The sequence below is a fragment of the Rhinopithecus bieti genome, unplaced genomic scaffold, assembly GCF_001698545.2.
Source record: "Rhinopithecus bieti isolate Rb0 unplaced genomic scaffold, ASM169854v2 scaffold_19723, whole genome shotgun sequence".
NCBI lineage: Eukaryota > Metazoa > Chordata > Mammalia > Primates > Cercopithecidae > Rhinopithecus > Rhinopithecus bieti.
The window spans coordinates 1,303,957-1,329,483 of NW_016809579.1; the positions used below are offsets into that span (position 1 = coordinate 1,303,957).

General features: G+C 45.8%; 1 protein-coding gene, 1 long non-coding RNA gene and 1 gene segment (V, D, J or C); 1 reads left to right on the plus strand and 2 right to left on the minus strand.

Moving 5' to 3' along the window:
* LOC108540636 (Ig lambda chain V-I region BL2-like) overlaps window positions 1-25,527 on the minus strand; it is a 574,188-nt gene that overhangs the window by 341,194 nt on the left and 207,467 nt on the right.
* LOC108540655 (uncharacterized) lies at window positions 11,826-21,136 on the minus strand. 2 transcript variants are annotated; one of them, XR_001888722.1, is made up of 6 exons: window positions 21,099-21,136; window positions 19,006-19,122; window positions 18,431-18,561; window positions 15,348-15,464; window positions 14,689-15,148; window positions 11,826-12,014 (listed from the first exon to the last, which is right to left on the minus strand). It is a non-coding gene; the product is annotated as an uncharacterized LOC108540655 (long non-coding RNA). The 2 variants fall into 2 exon arrangements; XR_001888721.1 differs by lacking the exon at window positions 21,099-21,136 and adding an exon at window positions 20,161-20,402.
* LOC108540625 (melanoma antigen preferentially expressed in tumors) overlaps window positions 24,748-25,527 on the plus strand; it is a 12,395-nt gene continuing 11,615 nt past the window's right edge. For 2 of the 5 annotated variants that reach the window (XM_017889763.1, XM_017889765.1), the window contains exon 1: window positions 24,748-24,928. The gene's annotated coding sequence lies outside the window, so the exon portion shown is untranslated. Of the gene's footprint in view, window positions 24,929-25,053; window positions 25,144-25,527 lie in introns of those variants that run through there. The other 3 variants (XM_017889764.1, XM_017889766.1, XM_017889768.1) reach the window with 2 other exon arrangements.

Consider the following 25,527-nt stretch of genomic DNA (forward strand, 5'->3'; position numbering starts at 1 on the left):
ACACACACACAAATGTTGTCAGGTTTTAAAAAATAAAGGAAATCCTGTCCTTTGCAACAACGTGAATGAAGCTGGAAGACATTATGTTAACTGATATAAGCCAGAAACAGAAAGATAAATACTGCATGATCTTATTTGCATGTGGAATCTAAAATATTCAAACTCATAGAACCAGAGAGTAAAACAGTGGGTGTCAGGACTACGGAGGGAAAAGACAAATGGGGAGATGTTTATCAAAGGGTACAAAAGAGTACAGTTATACAAGACGAATAAGTTCTAGATAGTTAATATACAGCAATGTGACTATGGTTAACAATATTGTATTATTTACTTTAAATTTGTTAATTTGGTAGATTGTAAGTGTTCTCACCAAAGAAAAAAAAAGAATTAAGATGATAATTATGTAAGGTTATTTTATGCGAATTACCTTGATTGTGATTTCACACAATTATTGCAATAATTTCACAACAAATATATGTGTCAATATATCAAGTTGTATACCATAAATATATAGAACTTTTATTTGCCAATTATATAGCAATAAAGCTGAAAGTAATACTGAAAGAAAATATTGCATGAAGGAGATACAGCTCACTAGATTTAAGAATGACCTGATAGAATGCAGAACAGGAATTCTAGTGTTCAAGGATCTGAAAGAAGAGGACCAGAGTCAGGATTAGACTAAGGGCATCAGCTCTGGAGACCGCACATCAGTTCCTGTCTGTCTATCACACAGGACATGGGACTTTTCTTTGTCTTGCTCCATCGTGCACATTGAGGCCACCTCAGCTCAGAGCTGTGTGCCTTCATGAGGCTCCCCCACCCACAGAGAGATGCTTAACCTAGTGTGTTTTTCTAGAAAGAGATGGATATGGGTTAAAAACACGAATCAGGGCTGATTGGTCTTTGCCAGATTAAAAATGGAAACGTCCACTCAGGAAACAGGATAGGGATTCTATGGAGGTGAATGTTCTTAGGGGACTATTTGGTGTTCTTGTTTGTAACACACGACAGATACTTGCAAAAGCACCAGAAAGTGAAGCCAAAGGAGCAATGAGCTAAGTGGCGGCATTGGGGCTTGGTGGACAAGGAGATGGGTGATTGGGGAAATGATAGTTTTGAATATAAGACCCTTGTTTCAGTATGCATGCTTTAAACATTTATGTGCTATATTATATTAAACAATATTGAGATAATGTCTATAATTTGAGATAATATTAAAATGGTAATGGTCAATGACCAGCTCAGAAATCCATCCGGGTGGGTGTATTGGAGCCAGTAGCCCAGATCACTGTGAAGAGAGATTTTCCTGCAAGTAACAGACATCTGATCTTTACCAGAAGCTGCTTTGTCCTCAGTTCCAAGGACACAATGAGAAAATGGCCTTTATGAGGAAGTAGACAGTCATTAGACACCAAATCTGCCAGCACATTGATCTTAACACTTCGCAGCCTCCACGAGTGTAAGAAATACATTTCTGTTTTTATAAGCCACCAGTTTAAGGTATTGTGTTATAGCAGCCCAAAGGTACTTGGATAATAACCAATGTACTTTTTAAAAATATGTGGTCGGTCTCGATGGCTCACGCCTGTAATCCTAGCACTTTGGGAGGCCGAGGCGGGTGGATCACGAAGTCAGGAGTTCGAGACCAGCCTGATCAACATGGTGAAACCCAGTCTACTAAAAATGCAAAAATTAGCTAGGCGTGATGGCACATGCCTGTAATCTCAGCTACTCGGCAGGCTGAGGCATGAAAATCACTTGAACCCGGGAGTCAGAGGTTGCAGTGTGCCGAGATCGTGACACTGCACTCCAGCCTGGGCAACAGAGCACGACTCTGTCTCAAAAAATAAAATAAAATATATAATCTGCTTAATTGAAGTTTATATGTTTTAAGGTTTAATGATGATTATAATTTAAAAGTGGCTCACAAAATCAAAGAAAATAAAAAATGGCTAGAGAACACCCTGCAGGTTTAAAAAATTAATTCTCATGGTTATGAGATTAAATGGGATTCCAGCTAGAAACAGATTTGGCTCACCTTGAAAATAAACTACCCATAGAGTCTTTGAGGAGCAGGAGACTCATCCATCAAATAAGCTTCCCTGTGGATCATTTAGGAAAGAGCCCATCCTAACAGGAAGACAGTCTATGTTCAGGGCTGTTTCCAGGACAGAGGTTCAGTGATCTGCTAGGAGGGGCCATTCTCACAGAGAACAGAGACAATCATTCAAATGTGCCCTGGCTAAGCCCCCATAGCTAGATATTGGGTCAAAGACAAAGGAACCTAAAAAATAAAAACAAGGCTGGGCATGGTATCTCATGTCTGTAATCCCAGCACTTTGGGAGGCCGAGGTGGGTGCATCACCTGAGGTCAGGAGTTCAAGACCAGCCTGGCCAGCATGGTGAAACCCCATCTCTAGATTAGCCGGGCATGGTGGCACATGTCTGTAATCCCAGCTACTCAGGAGGCTGAGGCAGGAGAATCGCTCAAACCCGGGAGGCAGAGGTTGCAGTGAGCTGAGATTGCACCACTGCACTCCAACCTGGGCAACAAGAACAAAACTCTGTATCAAAATACATAAATAAATAAACAAATAAATAAATACAAAATTAAAAAAAGAAAACAAATCAATAAAATCCTTTACTTTTGTGCTCAGTCTCCCAACATCTTCGGCTCTTCTCTCAGTTGCTGTTGCTTTAGGAAGAGACCTGCAGAGGTATAAATAACCCTGCAAAGACAGCCATCCTTATTAGAGTGTGGTGGATATAGAGTTGAGTAAGACGTTATTTCTGGAGCACTGACCCAGGCCAGTCAGCACAGTGAGGGAGATGGAGGAATTCAATGTGAGGGTTTCATTGAAAACTGCAGAAATGGTACTGAGCAGCCAGTTCCTGTTGCTCTGTCCCTGCCATTGAAAAATTGGAAAGAGTCGCCATCCGGAACCATATCACACAGAAAAAGAAGAAGCTGCCGTTGTCCCTAGACAATTAACCAGAGAGCATGTTTCTTTTGCATTTCACTGTGGGAAGGGAGAGGGGCTGAGAGTGGACTAAATTCTCAAGGCCATGTTGCATGAAGCCCCCTTCTGCACAGAGTAAGGAAGCACCTTCATAGCGAGAGAAAGCCTGAGAGCCCAGGGCAGGTTTCCATCTCATTACCCATGAACTCGCACCACTGTGTAAAGTGTTGCAGCCTGCATATGAGCTGCAGTAATAATCAGCCTTGCTCTCAGCCTGGAGCCCAGAGATGGTCATGGGGGCCATGTTGCCAGACTTGGAGCCAGAGAAGTGATCAGGGGCCGTTGAGGGCCAATTACTGACATGGTAAATCACGAGTCTGGGGGCTGTGCCTGGGTGCTGCTGGCACCAGGAGACAAGGTCTCTGCTTGTCAGGAGACAACGTCACTACTGGTTCCAGTGCAGGAGATGGTGACCGATTGTCCAGGAGACCCGGACACTGAGTGAGGCTGAGTCAGAACAGACTGGGCCCAGGACCCTGGAAAGAGGGAGAAATACACTCTGCTGAGTCAGTGCTGGGCCCAGATGAGTCTGAGGAGCAGAAGACCAAGGATCAGCCCAGAGGTCCCCAAGGCCCCTTCCATGGAGGTGTCACCTGTGCTCTGAATGAGGAGGGTGAGGAGGAGCAGAGCCCAGGCCATGGTGGAGATGTCCTGAGAGCGCTGCCTCCTGAGACCCCAGCACTGGGCCTGCCACCAGCCCTGTCTTACCCCTCTGCCTCAGAGCAGGGCGGGGCCTCCTTGCAAATCTCAGCTCCTCTCCTCACCCCACCCTCACCTGGGCCTGGGCTCAGGGACTTCTGCTTCCCCGGACAGCAGGGCTCAGCTGAGGAGATTAAAACTTGTTTTCTATTCTGATGGTAGGAACTTGATTCCTTTGCACCTGATTTCCTCAAGAGAGAAAGATCTGCTGAAGTCCCTCATCTGAGTGAGCTCCTGGCCTTCAGTGTCTCTGCTGTGCGGTGTCTGTGTCTCTGTGACCCTACCTGCCTGGGCCACTCCATGGTGCCCTCTGCTTGGCACGCACCTCCAGCCTCTCTACACTGTGAGGAAACGGGGCTGCTCAGTCCATGGAAACCACTGCTCTGTGTTGTTGGTCTCCCATCTCTTCAGCTGCAGCCTTTTCCCATCCCCACCCCCACCCTTCATGCCGAAGCATCTGCAGCATCAAATCCCTTGAGCACATCAGTCATTCTAGGTCATGGAGCATTCAGGGACACACGTGGGAGGGGCCCTGTGGAGGAAACAAGGAGCAATGGCCGGGGCCACAGTCCGATGCTCCCAATCCTGCCCTTCCCACTCATGAGCAGGTGACTTGTCCTTTTCAGCCTCTGGTTCTCAGCCTGAGAATTGAAGACCACAGGGTCCACCCACTGCCCATGCAGGGGATCTGTAGAGAGATGAGTGTGAGGTGGAGAATGAAAGCTTCTAAAATGGGTCATTTCTAGCCTAGTAAAACCACTTATTTTATTATAGACTTCATACTTATCTAAAGATTTCAGACCAGGCGTGGTAGCTCACTCCTGTTATCCCAGCAGTTTGGGAGATGGAGGTAGGAGGATCGCTTGAGGCCAGGAGTTCAAGACCGGCCTGGCCAACATGGCAAAACTCCAACTATACTAAAAATACAAAAATTAGCCAGGCATGGTGGTGTGTGCCTATAATCCCAGCTACTCGGGAGCCTGAGGCAGGAGAATCACTTGAACCCAGGAGGCAGAGGTTGCAGTGAGCCAAGATTAGGCCACTGCACTCCAGCCTAGGTGACAGAGAAGGACAGCAAGACTGTAAAAAACTGTATATATATATTTCATTCAACTTTATCTTTGATTTTTTTCCTCATATTACAAAGAAGTGTTCTTTTTGCTTTCTAGGTTTTCTTCCATCTCACTATATCCACAAGCCACAATAAAACCAACTTTTAGGCCAGGCATTGTGGCTCACCCCTGTAATCCCAGCACTCTGGGAGGCTGAGGCAGGTGGATCACCTGAGGTCAAGAGTTCCAGACCAGCCTGACCAACATGGTGAAATCCCATCTCTACTAAATACAAAAAATTAGCCAGGCGTGGTGGTGCACACCTGTAATCCCAGCTACTTGGGAGGCTGAGGCAGAAGAATCGCTTGAACCTGAGAGGCGGAGGTTGCAGTGAGCCAAGATTGCACCATTACACTGCAGCCTGGGCAACAAGAGTGAAACTCTGTCTCAAGAAAACAAAAAACAACTTTTCTTAATCAAGGAGCACATAAGAAACACAGAGGCTGGGTGTGGTGGCTCATGACTGTAATCCTTCACCTTGGGGGACTGAGGTGGGTGGATTGCTTAAGCCCAGGACTTTGAGACCAGCCTGGCCTCGCATAGTGAGACCTCATCTCTATTTTAAATTTAAATTTAAAAAGATAAATAGAATAAACATAGAACCATTGTGAAAACATTTCTCCCTGTTTCTTTCTTCAAGTCATTTTTAAAACTCTTTCATCTTTTGATGTTTTCCATGGCCTGTGATTCAAGATTGATTTAATTTTCATGTTTAAAATATTATTATTGTTTTCAGGTTCCATTTAGGATGCAGTGGCATATACCACCTTTTCTCCAAACCCAGCTATAAAACCTGGGACAGAATCCTTGGAGCATCAATTTGATTACTTGGAAAACCCAATCATTGGAGGCAGACTAGGGGAGATACCAGCACTTTTAGTAACATCAAACAAGCAGAGAGCTTCCCATTTTCCCCCAGTGTCCCCTGGCCTGCACTCAGGGCAGCCTGACACCTGGAAGGGGTACCAGTGTGCGGCCACAAAAGTTCCAGAAGAAGCTCCACTGTTCTGGCTTGTAGATGAGAAAGGAGACCCCTAGTGCTCAGGGCAAATTTGAAATGTCCGCATTTCCCTTTTCTTGTGTTTGTTCTTCTCTCCATTCTACAAGATCCAGCCTCCAGGAAATTCTTCGTGGTGACAGCTGGGACAGTGGAGACTGTGGGGACTTTCTTTCCTCATCTTCGGAACTGATTTCCAAGAAAGTTGCACTTAATCCCCTTACCTTTGTTATTCTCTGTCCTCTTGGTGTTTGATTGGACACAGACTCAGTTGCAGGAAGTGCGCAGCAGTGCAGGGTAACTAAAGTCACAGTTTTTTCACCAGAAGACCAAAAGGGAAGGTCCGGGGAACCATAAATAATGGGCAGACTGGAGAGAAATAAGTTTGAGGGAAAAAAACCCTGTAAATTCCTTATGAAATCTTCGGCTCAACTCTGAGCTGCACGTGCATGGATCTGATCCAAAATAGAATAAGACTCAGGGAACAGAACCAAGGAAGAGATCTCCACCAGATCCCAGATGACCACTGTGGAGTGATCCAGGCGCTCTGTTTCCCAGGGACCAAAGGCAGAGCTGGGAACTGTTTATTCCCATTCGGTACCTTCTAGGTTCCTTCAGTTAGAATGACCCTCAAATATCTCTGTCCCCTTCCTATGCAGTGCTCTGAGGCTGGGGGCTGAGGCCATTTATTAGCCTTTCTAGAAACTAACATATTGGGACGCAACATATTTTGGACGCTCCACTCCCAGCTTCTCCCTTAGAAGGGTCTCAGGAGGAAGCAGTCCATGGAACTCCATACACTCCCTGGTTAAACCACAGCCATTCGCTTCCCCAAATCCAGGCCCTCGCCGCCCCCTGGTGGCCTCAGATAGAGGAGCCCAAGCCCCAGGAAGGCAGCTGAGTGGAGCTGGAAATCCCTGTCCTGCTCCTGCCCCTTCACACTCCTTCCCCTCCCAGCTCAGGACCAGGCCTCCTGGTCCCTTCTAATCCCCCCCAGGCTCCTGGCCCTTGGTCCTCTGGCTTCCTCCAGGATGGCATGCACCTTCTGCCACACCAGGGGGCCCAGACCCTCCCCGGCAGAACCTCTTAGCTTGTCCCAGGGCAGCCTGGTCACAGCGTTAGTGCACCTGAGGCAGCTGTAGAGGCTCAGGGTTACAGAAATATTGTTAGATGGCAAATAAAACCAACCCCAAGAGGAAGGCTGAATGAGAAAAATGGGATGAGGAGAAACTGATCAGTTCATCAAAATGGTTTGGAAGAAAGACTAGTTCATGAAGGACAAAGAGTACAGTCAGACTTGAGAACAACTGAGTGGACAGCCAGAGGTGAGTTCCTGAATTTGAGGACATGGGAGAAGGGTCAGGGATCAGGCTGGGGCTAAGGGTTCCAGCTCCAGGGGCCTCTCATTAGACATTAAAGTGATAAGCGGCCTGGCGCAGTGGCTCACGTCTGTAATCCCAGCACTTTGGGAGGCCGAGGTGGGCGGATCTCTTGAGTCCAGGAGTCTGAGACCAGCCTGGGCAACATGGCAAAACTCTGTCTCTACCAAAATTTTTTAAAAATTAGCTGGGCATGGTAGTGCATGCCTGTGGTGGTCCCAGCTACCAGGGAGGCAGAGGTTGCAGTGAGTCAAGATCATACCACTGCACTTCAGTCTCAGTGAGAGAGGGAGACCCTGTCTCAAAAAAAAAAAGAAAGAAAAGAAAAGAAAAAAAGATAGGTTGTAACCTCCACCCCACAACTTAGTTTTCTTTCTCTCTATGAAGTTCTAGAACTCTCAGCATCCCTCCAATTCAGATTAACTCTTGCTTTTCCAAAATAAATAGCTTGCTAATCTGCCTCCAAAAAATTTTTTTGATTGATCATAGGAAAAATTTTAAGTGTACATAAAAGTTGAGTAGAAATATCACCTAAATTCTCACAAACCTATGAAACTATTGTTTCATTTTGGGAACCATCCCTCTAGATTTCTTGCCGTACTTAAATGTGATGTTTACAAATATGAATTATATATCTTCCATAAGGATGAACACATAGTAAGTTTTGTTCATTTTTCTATCTCTAGCCATAAAAGATTATTTGGCATATAGTAGACCTTTGGTTTATATTACTGGAAACAATTAGTGATGTATAAATTGAATTAAGGTAACTAAACATATATGATTTTACATAAATAGGATCACATTATACATTCAGGCTTATGAATTGCATTTTGTACCCAAATGTTACAGACATCATCATCTTGTTACTTGCATCTTGTCTGTCTTCTCCAAAAAATCCTCATGAGTCCAAACAAAGCACTTTATGTTTTTCCCTCAAACCTGTTGCTCTCCCATCTGTCTCTGTCTCAATAAAAGAAAGTAGTAGCCACGCTGTTGACCAAGTCAAACTTCCAGGAGTCAACAACTCTTTCTTTCCTTCATGTTCCAGATTCAATCCAAGAGCCAACCTGCCAACTCTAATGGTGAATCTCCCAATCACTCTCCATGACTCTACCTGGGACAAGCTTCACTCTCTTGTGCCCAGACAAAGGCCATAAAACGCTCTGCCTACTTCAATTTTTCTTCCATAAATTTCACGCAACATGAATGCTAAATTTCATTCATTTAACACATCAATCACTTCATGTAAAAATGATGGAAAATCTTTGAATAAAGTCTCTTTTCACTTACGAAAACATCCAGCCATTTGCCTCTGCTTTCAAGTGATCTGTCTGCACATGATCTGTTGGCTGCCTATAACTCCCCTCTCATCTCCTTCCTCTCTTTCCCCAGTTCCACTGGATTTCTTTCTGTTCTTTCAATTATCAAGGTTCTCTCTACCTCAGGGCCTTTGCACAGGCTCTTCCTCTGACTGGAATTATCATATCTTCATTTTTTGCATGCCTAGATCCTACTGAGGACACACAAATGTACCCAACAATCGACTCAATAACACCTGCTTGTTGAATGAATGAATGAATGGAGACAACTTAAGTAGGGAGGCTAAGCTATTAGCCTCACCCAAAGAGTCTCCAAGCCACATTTAGACATGTTAGAAAAAAAGATTCCCAGAAAGGTCTGATAGTGGATCCCAATTAGACAATTAGATAAATGTGGTTTTTTGTTTTGTTTCTTAGAGATGAGCTCTCACTATGCTACCCACGCTGGTCTTGAACTCCCAGCCTCAAGCAATCCTCCAGCCTCAGCCTCCTTAGTAGCTGGGATTAAAGGCATGCACCACAACTTTGCTAGAAATAGGTTTTGATGCAATGATCTGTTCCTCTAGCAAACGTCACAATCAGTGCTGTGTTTTTACCCTCTTGCTCACTCTCTGCAGTCATCCCATGACTTAGAGGAGGAAGAGCCATGGGATCTGATCTTTCCCACTTTATCCCTCCCTGAAAAACACAGTTGTGGTTGTGGAGAAAGCAGAGGACTTACTCATCCCCGCTCTGAGTGGGGAGGGTGAGGAGAGGATTCCAGCCTACCTGGGAAATACCCAACATCTCCCTTCACAAGGACCAAAGGCGGGGCTGGGGACCTCTCATTCCTATTCAACCTCTCTGAAGGGTGGATGCTCACACATCCGTCTCACTGTCCTCAGCCCCTACAGTGGCCTGAGACTGAGGCCTGGGGATGTTTATTGACCTGTTCAGAGAAGGCACTGAGTGGAGACAAAAGACTTGTAAGTTCATCCCCTTTGGAGTCCCTGTAGAAAACAAAGCTCTTGGGACCTCCCACAAGTAGGATAAACCCCAGTAGTACCTTGGGACTATTAGAGTCCTCAAACTCATACCCTCGCTGTCCCCTGGTGGCTTAGATAGAAGGGTCTAGTCACAAGAACAACTGAAGGAGGCCCAGTCATCCGTGTTCTGCTTCCTCTGCACCCTTCCCCCTTTCCCTCCCAAATCTAAGTTTGCTCCTTCTCCCTCCCTCATTTACCCTTGTGATCTATGCAGTGCTCCCTCCCTGGTTCCTCCACCCAGAATGGAATGTGTCACCTGCCATGCCTGCTGACTCAGGTTCTCCAGGCTAAAGGCCACTCGCTTGCCCCAGGGACCCCAGTCCACAGGTCGCTGCTTGGGAGGTAGGTCTCAGTTCCAGGTCAGAGAAATATTGGATATAAATTGAAGACAACCCTGGTAGTAGGACTGGAGGAGAGAAATGAGACAAAGAAACCCTTTTAGAGTCTCAAGATGTTTGAAATAAAACATCAGGAGGGAAGAGAAAGAGATAAGCCTGAGCTGGGGCTATTCCGGGGCCCACATAAAGAATCTTCCTTCTCAGCAAGTGGGAAAAAGTGGGACAACGCTCAGAGGAAGCTTGACCCAAGGGTCTAGATCCAAGGACCTCTCATGAGAGTGGAGTTCTGTTTGAATACATGAGATTCTGGGTCCTCCTTTTGCTGTCACCAGTGTCCATCTTTGGAGTCACAAATCAGAGTAGTTCACTAACCTAGAGTGAGGTCTTCCGCCCATGGGATGATGCATGATTTTTGTATTCTACAAAGACTTGGAAGCAATGTATAGTAGATTGAATGGCTCCTCCAAAGATATTAGGTATAATCATTCAGAGGTCTTTGTTTTTAGCCACTCAGTTTATGGTTTGTTCATTTATCACAGCAACTACAGGGAATTAATCCTTGGGGTAAAAATCCTACTCTGGAATGACTGGACATTGCAAGTTGGACTCTTTCAGAAACTTGTTAATGGGGTTTGGCCCTCTTCCTTACTTCCCTCTGAAATATAGATTAAAAGCTAGGCCAGAGGCTATGGTTCACACCTGTAATCCCAGCAATTTGGGAGGCTGAGGCAGGAGGATCACTTGAGGCCAGGAGTTCAAGACCACCCTGGATAGCCTAGTGAGACCCTCATCTCGACAAAAAATAAATAAATAAATAATAAGCTAAAAAGATTAGAAGCCATCCCTTTCTTGGTGGCTCGTGCATCTTGCCGTGAGAGGTGCCATGATATACTGACTGACTCCATCATTCAATGTCAGGGGCCTTGGCTGCCACTTCATCTTTTGCCACACACCTGCCTCCTATGCTTAAGCCCTGACAATGTGACACTATGATGGCATGGTCCTTCCATCCCTATTGCTATCAACTCCCTTACCAGCCTCCCCTACTGGCCTGGTCTAGAGAAGAACTACCCACTGAGTTTCTCAAGGATGCTAGGTTTCTCTCACCAGTGCACCGCTTATCAATCAGTTACAGACTGCAGCCCCCAGGCCCTCCTGAGAATTCCCTCACCTGGGGAGGTGTCCATGAGTACCTGGTATTGCCTTTCCAGCTAAGCACTCTCAGAACCCTTCTCTCTCCTTCCTTCCTTTCCTTTCCTTTCCTTCATTCCTTCCTTCCTTCCTTCCTTCCTTCCTTCCTTCCTTCCTTCCTTCCTTCCCTCCTTCCTTCCTTTCTCTTTCCTTATTTCTTTCCTTCCTTCTCTCTTTCTCTCTCTCCCCTTCTTTTTTTTTTTTTTTCACAGTCTCACTGTGTTGCCCAGGCTGGAACAGCTCGCTGCAGTCTTAAACTCCCCAGGCTGAAGCAATCCTCCTACCTCAGACTCCCTAGTAGCTGGGACTACAGGAATGTGCCACCATGCCTGACTAATATTTTTTAATCTTTTGTACAGACAGGGTCTCACTATATTGCCCAGGCTGGTCTTAAACTCCTACTCTCAAGCCATTCTCCCATGGTGGCCTCCCAAGGTGCCAGGATTACAGGTGTGAGCCACCACACCTGGCCTCCCAGGACCTTTTGATTCCTCTCCCACCATCTGCCACAGCAAGTCTGGCATTATGACCTTGCTTGGTATGGACCATTGCTTTTTCTGTCCTTCTAAGGGCCATCCTTGCAGCAGGCTTGCAGAATGCCTCAATGTCTTTGCTAGGAGGGTAAAGCCTGCGTCCCAGGAGAGTGCTTCCAGCAGATAAACCCTCCCCAGTCGAATCTTAGGTTTTGCACTTTGATCTTGCACCCTCAGAATCCAGCCCTGTACACACTTGCCTGAAGCCCAATGCACGTGTTGGCTGGTTCTGGAGCTCCTTAATTCTGCAGCAAGTCTATCACATTCCTTGTCAGGTTTCTTGGTGACTCAATTCTGGTTATTGGTCCATTGGTCTTAATGGGAGAAGGTGGCATATTTCGGGGGACACTTATGCTGGTGAATATAATCTCACAGGTCAGAGGCCTCAGCGTCATCTTCAAGCAAAAGGAAGGGAGACATGGGCTTCAATGAGTAAGGGAGGGCCACTTCTGCAGGCTTAGAAAATTCAAGGACATCAAGATTTTCATATACATAACTCCAGATGGCCTCATCCTGTGACTCAGTACCCCAGTGTTACCCTGTCAGGGTCCTGATTGTCTGTTATACTTAGGATTAAGCCCTGGGCCTCAGTCTCCCCTGCCCTCTGTCCAAGCAGAAGAGAGGGTAGGGAAGGCTCATGCCCAGAGAAAGAGTGCAAGCCAAAAGCTTTTCAGCCCAAAAGGAAGCTTTTTTTTCAGCCCAACAGGAAGCTTTTGGCTTGCACTCTGATGGAATTAAAAATACACCAGTCTAGCAAATTGACTATTTAAGTAAAAGGCACTTGAAAACACCAATTGCAAAAAGATCATTCTGCCCTCTTTTCTGTTTCTTAAAAGCAGAAGACAAAAGTCCCATGTGAAAAACGCTGTCCCTCCCTATGCTAGAAGGAAAAGCAACATTCTTATCCTCAAGGATGAGAAATCAAAACTGAGATACTTCTGAACAGACCTTATTATAATAACTTTTATCTTTTAAGCAAAATCAGTGTGGACTGGGAAAATTCCAGAAGCCTCAAAAAGATTTTTTCTTCTCAGCAGCTGGGATGAAGTTGGATGGGGCTCAAAGGAACCTTGGCCCAAGAAACCTGTCATCAGAGTGGAGTCCTATCCAGATACACCAGATTCTGGAGCTTTTTTTTCTCACATATTTTAGTTGCTTCTTCACAACTGACTATTCTTTGACCAATTCATTATATACATAACTGACTCTAACTGCTTCTTTGGGTCTTCATTTCCTTGTGAGGGCTCCTGTGCCATGTGAAACTTGTATTAAGTAAATTCTTATGCTTTTTCTCCTGCGAATCTGTTTTATGTCAATTAATTCTTGAGCCCAGCTGGTACCATAAGAGGATGGAGCTGGAGCCTTGTTTCCCCACAACTTCTAGTTTTTCATTGCTAATTAATCATTCCAGCCCTTTATCTTTTGCAAATCATCAATCACACTTAGTGTCAGTGCTACCACACTGTTCTAACAGAGGAAGCTGTGGAATTGGTTCCTTTAATATGCTGTTTTCTGGCCGGGCACGGTGGCTCAAGCCTGTAATCCCAGCACTTTGGGAGGCCGAGACGGGTGGATCACGAGGTCAGGAGATCGAGACCATCCTGGCTAACACGGTGAAACCCTGGCTCTACTAAAAAAAATACAAAAAAACTAGCCAGGCTATGTGGTGGGCGCCTGTAGTTCCAGTTACTCGGGAGGCTGAGGCAGGAGAATGGCGTAAACCTGGGAGGCGGAGCTTGCAGTGAGCTGAGATCCAGCCACTGCACTCCAGCCCGGGCTACAGAGCAAGACTCCATCTCAAAAAAAAAAAAAAAATATTCTGTTTTCTTCACATCTCTCTGTTGCAGGAAGTCAGGGACCCCGAACAGAGGGACTCGCCTGAAGCCATGGCAGAAGAACACAAATTGTGAAGATTTCATGGACATTTATTAGTTCCTCAAATTAATACTTCTATAATTTCTTACGTCTGTCTTTACTGCAATCTCTGAACATAAATTGTGAAGATTTAATGGACACTTATCACTTCCCCAATCAACACCCTTGTGATTTCCTATGCCTGTCTTTACTTTAATCTCTTAATCCCGTCATCTTCGTAAACTGAGGAGGATGTATGTCGCCTCAGGACCCTGTGATGATTGTGTTAACTGCACAAATTTCATATTGTTCAAACATGTGTTTGAACAATATGAAATCTGGGCACCTTGAAAAAAGAACAGGATAACAGCAATCTTCAGGGAACAAGGGAGATAAGACTTTGGAGTCTGATTGCCAGTGAGCCGGACAGAACAGAGCCATATTTTTCTTCTTTCAAAGGCAAATAGGAGAAATATCGCTGAATTTTTCTCAGCAAGGAACATCCCTGAGAAAGAGAATGCACCCTGAGGGTAGGTCTACAGATGGCCCCCTTGAGGCGGCCGCCTTTTACGGTCGAAGCCAAAGGGATGAAATAAGCCCCAGTTTCCTGTAGCACTCCCAGGTTTAATAGGACAAGAAAATTCCCACCTAACAAATTTTGGTCAGACAGGATGTCTGCTCTCAAACGCTGTCTCCTGATAAGATGTTATCAATGACAATGAGTGCCCGAAACTTCATTAGCAATTTTAATTTTGCCCCATCCTGTGGTCTTGTGATCTCACCCTGCCTCCACTTGCTTTGTGATGTTTTATCATCTTGTGAAGTATGTGATCTCTGTGACCCACACCCTATTTGTGCACTCCCTCCCATTTTGAAAATCGCTAATAAAAACGTGCTGGTTTTACGGCTCAGGGAGCATCATGGAACCTACCAACATGTGATGTCTCCCCCGGAAACCCAACTTTAAATTTCTCTCTCTTGTACTCTTTCCCTTTATTTCTCAAACCAGCCAAGATGCTTAGGGAATAGAAAGGAACCCACATTAACCATCGGGGGCAGGTTCCCTCGATATCTCTCAAATGTCTGACTCATGGCCCTGCTTTTTCATTTCCTCCTATAGGTAAATCATCCCTATTCACCACTAGTAAAAAGTTTACACACTGCATTGTTCCACCATGGTAGGGGCTATACGCATATCTACCCCCACGCCCCTACCTCTGACTCCCGCATATTGGGGTCTCCATTGCTCCAGAATCCCATCTCTCAGTGTCTCCTTTCTCAGACATTCCTGGTCCTAGGATAACTCAGGACTGTCCTGGCTTTAGCACTGAAAGATCTATGTCCTGGGAAAACCTTCGGTCCAGGGCAAATAGAGACAATTGGTAATCTTCCTGGAAACAATGGTCACAAGCTGGGTCTCCTGGAAACAGATGTTAAGGCGGAGATGAGCACACAGAATTTTATTAGAGAGTGCTTTGGGCATCACCTGGAATCTGCCTGGTGAGCAGATCCCTCCAGAGTAGGCAAGTTCAGGACAGCATTTGCAGGTGAGGGCTGACTTCTGGCTGCATCACACTTTTGTCCTGACAGGTGATCTGGGACATTGGCCTTGACATTGGCCCATCAGCAAATGGCAGATCTCACTTTCTTCAATCAATGAGCTGGGAGTAAAGTCCTGTGGAGTGTGAAGCACATAAAGCATTTCCAATAAAATGCCTAACACATTTAAAAATTACAAGCATGTGAACTGCTGCTCAATTGGGGAAAAGCCTCAGATATTTGGGGGAAGGGACTTCAAAGACCCCATGTCTTTTGTTTTAGGCATGCTTTGAAATCAGCGTGTCATCACAGGAAGAATAACATCAATAAAATACCTGTAGGTACATAACTGGACCAGAAGCCCACCAGACTGGAGGTGTGTGCTGGATTAGGGCCCAGCCTCCATCATCTGTGGTCCACAAGGGAAAGCGCTAGAAGGTGCCAGGTACTTCCTAAAGGAAGTAAACGGATGGTTTCTCCTATGTAATCAGTTTACATCATGTACAAAAATAATTTCCTGTATACTAAGGTTTACCAGTTAGAGGGCAAGGAATCCTTGCACAGTACAAATCAGAAAGGTACCATATGTAGAGAAGATGTCAAAATGTATGGTACCTTAGCTATATTAGATTCCCATTGTTGCTGTAACAAGTTGTCAAAAACTTAGGGGCTTAGAATAACAGCAATTAGTTTTCTTACAGTTCTGAGAATCTAAAGTCTAAAAGAAGGCTTACAGAACTGAAACAAAATTATCAGCAGGACTGGTTCCTTCTGGAGGTCCCAGGGGAGAATCTGTTTCCTTGACTCTTCCAGCTGCTAGATACTGTTGGCATTCCTTGGCTTGTAACTGCATCATCCAACAGCTGTTCAGGTCTCCTTCTTTTCTGTCCTCAAATCTCCTTCTGCTTCCCTCTTTTTTTTTTGAGACAGAGTCTCGCTGTGTCACCCAGGCTGGAGTGCAGTGGCCGGATCTCGGCTCACTGCAAGCTCCGCCTCCCGGGTTCACGCCATTCTCCTGCCTCAGCCTCCCGAGTAGCTGGGACTACAGGCTCCCGCCACCTTGCCCAGCTAGTTTTTTTTTTTTTTTTTTTTTTTTTTTTTTTTTTTGCATTTTTTAGTAGAGACAGGGTTTCACTGTGTTAGCCAGGATGGTCTCGATCTCCTGACCTCGTGATCCACCCGTCTCGGCCTCCCAAAGTGCTGGGATTACAGGCTTGAGCCACCACGCCCAGCCCTGCTTCCCTCTTAAAAGGACACCTGTGATTACATTTAGGGCCCATTGGATAATCCACTATAATGTCTCCCTCAAGATCCTTAATTACATCTTCAAAACCCCTTTTGTCATATAAGGTAACGATATAGCTTGGATATTTGTCCCCTCCAAATCCTATGTTGTGTTCTGTGCTCCCAGAGGTTGAGAAAAGAAAAGAAGGTGGGAAGTTTTGGGGTCATGGGGTAAATCCCTCATGAATAGCTTGGTGCCCTCCCTGTGGAGATCAGAGAGTTCGTCTATGAGAGAGATGGTTGTTTAAAGAAATTGGCACCTCTCCTCTCCCTCTTGTCCTGCCTCTTGCCATGTGATGCCTCCTCCCCCTTCCACCAAATTGAAAGCTTTCTGAGGTCCTTACCAGAAGTAGATGTGGACACCATGCTTCTTGTACAGTCTGCAGAACCCTGAGCCAAATAAACCTTTCTTTATAAATTACCCAGCCTCAGTTATTCCTTTACAGCAATGCAAAATGGACGAAGACAGGCAGTATTCACAGGTCCCAGGAATTAGCACCTGGATGTCACTGAAGGCCATGACTCAGGTTTCCCTACCAGCCTTCAAGTTTTACTGAGGCACAGACAGGAAACATTCTGAGGTGTTGTTCCCAGGATGCTTTGCACAACAGTACACTGACATATTCCAAAAACAAGAGCTGTCCACGTCTAATTTTTAAAAGCCACTATCATGTGACCTCTCTGTCCTCCTTTTCTTAAAATAGTATTCTAGACTGAATATTCGTGTCCCCCCAAAATTCATATGTTGAAACCTAACCCCTAATGTAATGGTATTTGGAGGTAGGGCCTCTGGAAGATGATTAGGTCATAAGACCAAAAGGTTTGAGAACCACTGATCTAGGAAAGATATTTACCAAAAAAAGAAAAAAGAGGAGAGGCAGGAGAAGGAGGAGGAGGAGGAGGAGGAAGAGGAGGAGGAGGCCATCCTAGCTCCCCTGGTATCTCACACTAGTAATGGTTAGTATGCAGCAACCACCTCTTTCTCTCTGTACTCATTCTCAGTTGGTTCTCTTAGATTTAACAGCTAAATCAACTATAAGTGCAAACATTCATTTCTGTCTCTTCCATTGTAAAACTGTCTTTTCTTTTTACTGTCGTATTTTTGAATTTGCTGGAATAATTTTTGATATCAGCATGCAGTATGCTGTCCACTGCAAATAGACAAAGAGTGTAGAGAAACACAAGACAGGTATCATTACTGAAGTGTATTTTTAGTAGGATAGGCCAGACCAACCAGAGACCATGGGGCCAGGCAGGGAGTGAGAAGAAATAGGGGTGGTAGGTTTTCCCAAGGGGCCTCTCCACAGTGGAGACCAAAAGACACTACTCTATCCCTTGGCTCTAAACCCAGATCTGCATACCCATCTAATAGCATCTGAACTGTCATCAGCTCTGTCATTTTATTATTGTGGTTTACGCTTGGAAAATCTACTTTCTAGAACACCACTAAAAATCAATGAATAAAATAACAGTGTCTTAAAAAGTAAAGGATGTCTTCTTAACTTCTGAACAGAAAGCACAAGTCTTCTCTGTATAATTAGAATCTCCTCCCCTAGTCCTCACTGCACACAATTACTGAGGATATACCCTATGGTTACCCCAAATAAGTCATATCCTTGCATAATCTCTTCACTTGAATTCAAGAAGAACCTGTGACTGGCTTCTAACCAATAAATACGGCAAAGGTGATGAAATATCTCTCTTTTCATTAGGTTACATGAAATGGTAAATGAGCTACGAGTGACTTCTAGGAGCTCTAGGAACTAACGGCACTGACGGCAAATAGCCCCCGAAAACCCTGGCTTCAGTCATATAGCAGCAAGGAAGTGAGTTCTGCCAATAAGTTTGGAAACAGATTCTTCCCCAGTTGAGCCTCCAGATGAAAATGTAGCCAAGCCAATGCCCCGATTTCAGGTTGGGAAGACCCTGAACAGACGGCTCAGCTAAGCTGATCCCACACTTCTGATCCAGGAAAGCTGGGAGATCATAAATGGGCGTTCTTTTAAGGTGCTAGGTTTATGGAAATTTGTTACACAGCAAGAGAAAACTAAAACCTGAATCATCTTGGTCACTTTGGTCAGACAGGTGGAGATGAGGTAAAGAGCGAGACCTCAATCATCGAGTACAGGAATACCTGGGCTCACACTGATGGACATCTTCAGATGAGGTGGCCCCTGAGCTGTCTAAGTGCAATAAGAAGCTGTTGTTCTTCCTCCAACCTTGCCACTGAAGAGGGAGACCAAGTCTGCATTCAAAGGTCATTTACTGCACAGAGGAAAGAGGGAGTTTTTATTTTCATTTTTGCAAAGCCAAGTACCTTGGGAGATGGTTTCTCTTTCCCACATCATTATAAAGAGCAATGAGAGTTGCATAGGGTCCCATTCCTGAAGTGTCCACACCCTTGGGATTATGAGCAGAAATGAAAGCAAACACCACCATCTGACTGCCTGACTGGTGTGAAGCCCCGTGACACTGGTCACTCATGGCAGATTTGGTCTCTGTTCCCCACGGACTTGGAACACATCTGGGTAAAATGCTATGGCTGTCCCAGAACAAACAGTGACTGTCAGGCCCATCTTCAGTCTAGAGGACAAAGATGGCCAGGAAAACTGTGTTGCCAGACCTAGAGACTGAAAATCAAGCCCTAAGGGTTGAGACTGGACATAATAAATCAGGAGTGTGGGGGCAGTTCCTGGGGATTGTAGGTACCAATAGATATGGTTAGAACCCTCAAGGTCACTGCTGTTTCCAGTGCAGAAGATGGTGACTGTTTATCCCAAAGTCTCAGACACTGAGGGAGGCTAAGTCGAGGCTGAGGTCAGGCCCCTGAGAGAAGAAAGAAATACAGACGGGGATTAGGTCAGAGCATGACCCCAGGTGAACCAGCAGAGGAGAGAGGAAGAGTCAACCCAGGTGCCCAGGTGCTCTTCCTTGAGGACTCTTGCCCTGAGGGTGAAAAGTTTGAGGCAGCAGAAGTCAGACCATGGTGGAGATGCCCCAGAGCTGCCTTCTGAGACCCCAGCATTGGGACAGGACACTCAAGGCTCTCTTAACTCCTCCCATGTCCTAAGATGCAAGAGCATCCTCCCTGAAAATCTGCCTCCTGAGCACTGACAATTCTTAGCTCTTCCTTTGCTCCAAGCCCTGGAGGCCTACACCCAGGGGAGTGTGCAGATGCCCTGGCCCAGGCTGGAAGGGTGTGGAGGGCATAAATCCTCTTCCAAAGTTGCTTTGAGGCTGGATTGGTAGAACACAGAGATGCCAAGCACCATCCATCAGTGAGCATCTGGATTTCTAGTGTGTTCCCTGACCCAAACGCCTCATCTTCCCTTCCTCTCACATACCTGGGGAGGATCCTCCTGCCCTTTGTACACCCAGGAGGCCTGAATCTGGGGGTGGAATCATGCTGCTCCTTACCTGAAGGCTCCTGCCTTTCCCTCTGAGCTCATTCACAGCTACCCACAAAAGAATTTTTCTCTTTTTTTTTTTTTTTGAGACAGAGTCTCACTCTGTTGCCCAAGCTGGAGTACAGTGGTGCAGTCTTGGCTCACTGCAACCTCTGCCTTCCAGGTTCAAGCAATTCTCTTGCCTCAGTCTCCCAGGTAGCTGGGACTACAGGTGTGTACCACCACACCAGGCTAATTTTTGTATTCTTATTAGAGATGGGGTTTCACTATGTTGCCCAGGCTAGTCTCGAACTCCTGACCTCAGGTGATCTGCCTGCCTTAGCCTCCCAAAGCACTGAGATTACAGGCATGAGCCACCATGCCTGGCCTCCAAAAGAATTTTCCAAAGTGGTGATTCTCCCATTAGGACACATGGTGATGGGAACATAGGCAAGCCATTCTGAATTCTCTCCAAGACCTTCCACTGTGGCCTCTTGTGCATCTGCTGAATCCTGCAACAGATTGGGAATCAGGGGCCATTTCAGGCACATGTTATTAAGTCAGGAGGCCAGTGTGCACTAAGTGTCATGGGAGCACAGCCAGCCAGAGTGGCCCCACGCTGGAGCCTTGCACCAGGACTACACAGCCTGAGTTTCTTCTTGACTTGACCACTCTGTCTTGGACCCGTGGTTTGTCTTTTCGGTCAGTGTCTTCACCTGAAGAAAACTAAAACAGCAGTAAAGTTCACAAACTCCTTGCATTCGCCTGCTTAGAAAATCGAAAGGCAAAGTGTTTCCATTAATCAGCAAGGTCTCTATGATTTTTATTCCCAGAATGGTTAGGTTGAGACTTCTGGCCCCTTCAACTCCAGGTTTATTTTAGGTGGTCATAGAAAATACATATTTTCTCTCTCAGTTCTCTATGTCACCCGTGCAAAGGTTAGTCCTGACTCAGCCTCTTTCAGTTCCAGGAGCAGAGCAGAACAGACTGTCAAATGCATACCCCTCCCATGCTTCCCTCATTGCAGTCTTTTAAAGTATCTCTTGTCATTACTTTAATTCAGCACAGGTTGACTCTCACTTTCCAAAATGAAGATACCTCTATTTTCATTGCCAGTCAAGGAAAAAAAAATTATGATATGTTTATGAACTGAATGTGCACATCCCCCCGCCACAAATTCGTATGTTGAAGCCCTAACCCCCATTGTGGCTATATGTGGAGATGGGGCCTCTAAGGAAGTAATTAAGATTAAGTGAAGTCACAAGGGTTGGGTTCTCATCAGATACTATCAGCATCCTTATAAGAAGAAACACCTACACTGTCTCTCCACACATGCGCACAAAGGGGTCACGTGAGCACAACGCCAAATGGCCTCAGCTTATAAGCTAAGAGAAGATGCCTCAGAATGACGCCTACCTTGCTGGCACCTTGATCTTGGACTTCCCCGCCTCCAGAACTGTGAGAAATAAATTTCTGTTGTTTAATCCATCCAGTCTGTGATATTTTGTTATGGCAACTGAAGCAGACAAATAAATGATAAAAAAAAAAAAGTTCAAGAGAATATAGAAAAGTATTTTATAATAAAGTGTTATCATTTTAGTAACCATTTTCCGTACATGTTAACCCACTTATCTAAGACGTTCACAAATACGAATCACTGATATCCCAGGAACCTTGTAACTCCTACTCCCCATTCCAGGCCTAGTAGAGCCCCAGGAATACGGCATATGACTGTAAAGAACGTGAAGCAATGAATGAGTGAATGTTATGGTCATACACGATTTTACAGGAATAGAATTACATTAGACAAGGCCGGGCGCGGTGGCTCAAGCCTGTAATCCCAGCACTTTGGGAGGCTGAGACGGGCGGATCACAAGGTCAGGAGATCGAGACCATCCTGGCTAACATGGTGAAACCCCGTCTCTACTAAAAAACATACAAAAAATTAGCCGGGCATCGTGGCGGGCGCCTGTAGTCCCAGCTACTCAGGAGGCTGAGGCAGGAGAATGGCGTAAACCCGGGAGGTGGAGCTTGCAGTGAGCTGGGATCCGGTCACTGCACTCCAGCCTGGGTGACAGAGCGAGACTCCGTCTCAAAAAAAAAAAAAAAAAAAAAAAAAAAAAAAAAAAAAAAAGAATTACATTAGGCAATCATTCATATGATCTGCATTATTTTCAAATATTGCAGACAGACATCATCAATCATTAAATAGAAGGGAATCTTGCCATTTGCAACAATACAAATGAACCTGGAGGAAATTATGCTAAGTGAAATAAGCCAGATGCAGAAAGACAAATACTGTATGAGCTAATAATATGTGGAATCTAAAAAGTGGAACTCTTTTGACATTGTTTGGTAATACAATAAATGCAAAAAAAAATTAAAGGAAAGGGAAAAAGTAAACACAAAAAGTGGAACACATAGAGGCAGAGTACAATGGTAGTTCCCAGGGGCTGTGGGTGGGAGGAATGAGAGATGGTGGTCAAAGGCTACAAAATTTTAGTTATAAGATGGTAAGTCCTGAGGCTCTAATACACAGCATAGTAACTATAGTTAATAATGCCGTATTATTAATTGAAATTTGCTAAGAGAGCATATCTTAAGTGTACACACACACGCACACACACACGTTGACTACTGTGGTGAAAGATGTGTTAACTAATTTGATTAATCATCAAACAAGGTATATGTGGATCAATGTATATGAATTGTACACCTCGAATCCACACACTTTTTATTTGTCAATTATACCTCAAGAAACCTGGAAAAAAATCAAACATTACAGACATCTTATTGTATTTTGTGTGTCTTATCCAAAAAAACTACCCAGAGCTCAGCAAAGCACCTGTTTGCCCTCACACTGTTCCTCTCCCATTCCGACTGTTACCAAAAGGAACCATCAGACAAAAAACACCTCCAAATTTGTTGAATTTATTCAGGAATCAGAATACAGAATTATAGGCTGGGCACCGTGGCTCATGCCTGTAATCCCAGCACTTTGGGAGGTCGAAGTGGGAGGAACACTCGAGGCCTGGAGTTCAAGACCAGCCTGGGCAACACAGTGAGACTCTCTCTACAAAAAAAAAAAAAAATTTTTAATAAAGTAAATACATAAATTAGCTGGGCATAGTGGCACTTGCCTGCTGTCTTAGCTACTCAGGAGGCTGAGGTGGGAGGATTGTCTGAGCCCAAGAGTTGGAGGCAGTGGTGAACTACGATTATGTACTACACTCCAGCCTGGGTGACAAAGCAAGATCCTGTCTCAAAAAATAAATAAATACAAAAATAAAAATAAATTTACAAAACAAGAAAAAAGCATTATAACCTAAGATGCACAGCTACAGCAAGCCGCATATGCATCTGAAGAGGGGAGGGCAAAGGGAAGGTTGTATTGGCAAAAAAAAGAGGTTTAAGTAAGTTGCTTGGAAACAGTTCACTGGTTATGGAGACTCAAAACCACAGGTGGCATCAGTTCATTGGTGGAGATGCTGTTCCTGGGCAGATGTTCTTTCAAAAGCATCTTATCCGAATTGTTGTGGTCTTAAAACTGGAATATCTTGCAGGGCTATTTCAGAAAGTCCTGAGACAGCCATCCCTTTTTAAAAATATAGATGGGGTCTTGCTATATCACTCAGGCTAGTCTTGAATTCCTGACCTCAGGGGATCCTCCAACCTTGGCCTCCCAAAGTGCTGGGATTACAGGGTTGAGCCACCATGTCCGGTTTCCTGAAACAGCTTTTATCTCAGCCTTGTAAGCATGAGCCCTTCCCTTTCATACCCTCAGGGTTTTACTTTGGGTCAACAAAAAGCGAGTGTATTTTAGCAACTTTCACACACCTATTGCCATAAAAGAAAGAACCAGCCTTGACTGACAGTCAGCACTCTGCAGGTATCCTCCACAATCCTCTCTCCTCTCTCCCTCTTGCTCTGCAACCTGGCTATGCCATGATTCCTCCCTATCTGTCCTCCTCTGTGGACTTCCATGGCCACACTCTGTCCTATGAGGCTGGATCGAGGTCATACTCACTCACTTCTCTCCCCTCCCTGACATTTGCTCCACTCCCCAACTTGTTCTCCATGCATGGATCTCAGTAGAGCAACAGCAATCAGAAGATAAAAATAAATAATGGTGACCGGTCTTCAAATGGATCCCCTTTTCAATCTCGCACTATCCATCTGCTGCCTTCTCATCAGCCCTCTGCCCCAGTTTCTTTCCCTTCTCAAACCAGACAAACACCTTACTCTGTGAAGATGTGTGCAGCCTGTTCCCATGCCCTGAACTCCATCCCTTCAATCTCCTCTGGCTGCTCCCTGCTTAGGTCTCAGAAAAGGAGTCCTGGGCAACCCTCCCAGGGAGCCGCCTGCCTGTGTAACTTTCAGTACCAGTCTGTTTGCTTTCTTGAGGTAATTAGTTACAACGGCCACTTTAAAACAATGGTTTTTTTGTTTTGTTTTTTGTTTTCACCCTATGTATAAAGTCAGAAATCATAAGTCCTTGAACATCCACAGCCACTCAAGGACAAACCTTTGCTGAATGCCTCAAGCAGAGAGGGGGAGGCTGAGTATTTCCAAGGTGAAAGAAAACACGAAGGTTTTTATCAGCCCTGTTTTATGCGACAATCCCAGGTCGAATCTGGATCAATGTAATGACTTCCTTTGTATGGACCTACGTTTTGTTCGTGCATTCATCAGTGCAGCTGGGAACCTGCAGCTCTGTTCACTGGCATGGCGATACCTCGGGGAACGGCAGGACAGAGACACGAAAAGACGGCCAGCCTCACCACACTGCCTATTGCTCTTAGCCACCATGGCCGTCATAGCCTGTGGCAGGAGATTTGGGGTTCCCCCGACCCCTTTCAGGAAAACACAGTTTGTGGAGGCTGAGTACTTTCCAGGCCTGACCGAGAAAACAATTCAAAAGACCCAAAGAGATTCCTCGCCTGTTCTGTCCCTTGAATGGCCTTGAACAGGGGGGTCCTTCCGCTTGACTCCTAGCCCCTCCCTCTCCCCTCACCAGGAACGGATCCTCCCCATCTCTGCAGAAGCTTGACCGTCCCCCTAGAGGGCCTGGGAGGAAGTGGGTTTTGCAAACAGTCCCTGTTGACTCCAGTGCCCCCTGCTGGTCCCAGAGGCGAGATTCCGGCGAGGCTTCAGGGCACAGCTACCCGGCAGTCAAAAGCTGGGCCTGCCGCCTCCACACCCCTCCGGGACACCCCACCCGCTTCCCAGGCGTGACCCGTCAACAGGTCTGTATTGGCGACTGGCGACAAAAGGAGCAGCCCTGGATGTAGGGAAAGCAGGGCTGAGTCCTCTGCAGACTCTCGGGAGGGGAGGGGCGTGAATGTGTGGATTTCCGTGGAGAGCGGAAACACGGGGAGTTGAGGGGAGCATGCGCGGGCCTCAGAAAGTTGCGGAAAACTGACTCCCGGGAACAGGGAGGAACGTGCACTCCAGACAGACAGTAAGTTCACAGAATCCCGGGGCAGTGGGTCTCTTCAGCCCAGGGGGTTACAGAAGTAGGTAAATCCAGAGATTTGCCCAGCCAAGGGCAGGGGCGTCTTTTCTAGACAAGCGGGGCGGGGTGGGGCGAGGACCTGAGCTCAGGGGACCCTGGAACCAGCCCCTGCACCCCGCATCCAACTGAGGAAAAGGGAGGTCGCCAGAAGCACAGGCCCAGGACAGAGTCCAGACTTGGCCGTCTCCGTTATCCCAGAATACCGCATCCCACACTCCCAGCCAGTCCCCCACCTCCCCACTGCCTCTCCATTCGCCCACCGCACCCCTTTTCCACCCTGCCCCACCCTACTGTCGGGTGGGAAGGGCCGCAGGCGTCACCTATTCACCC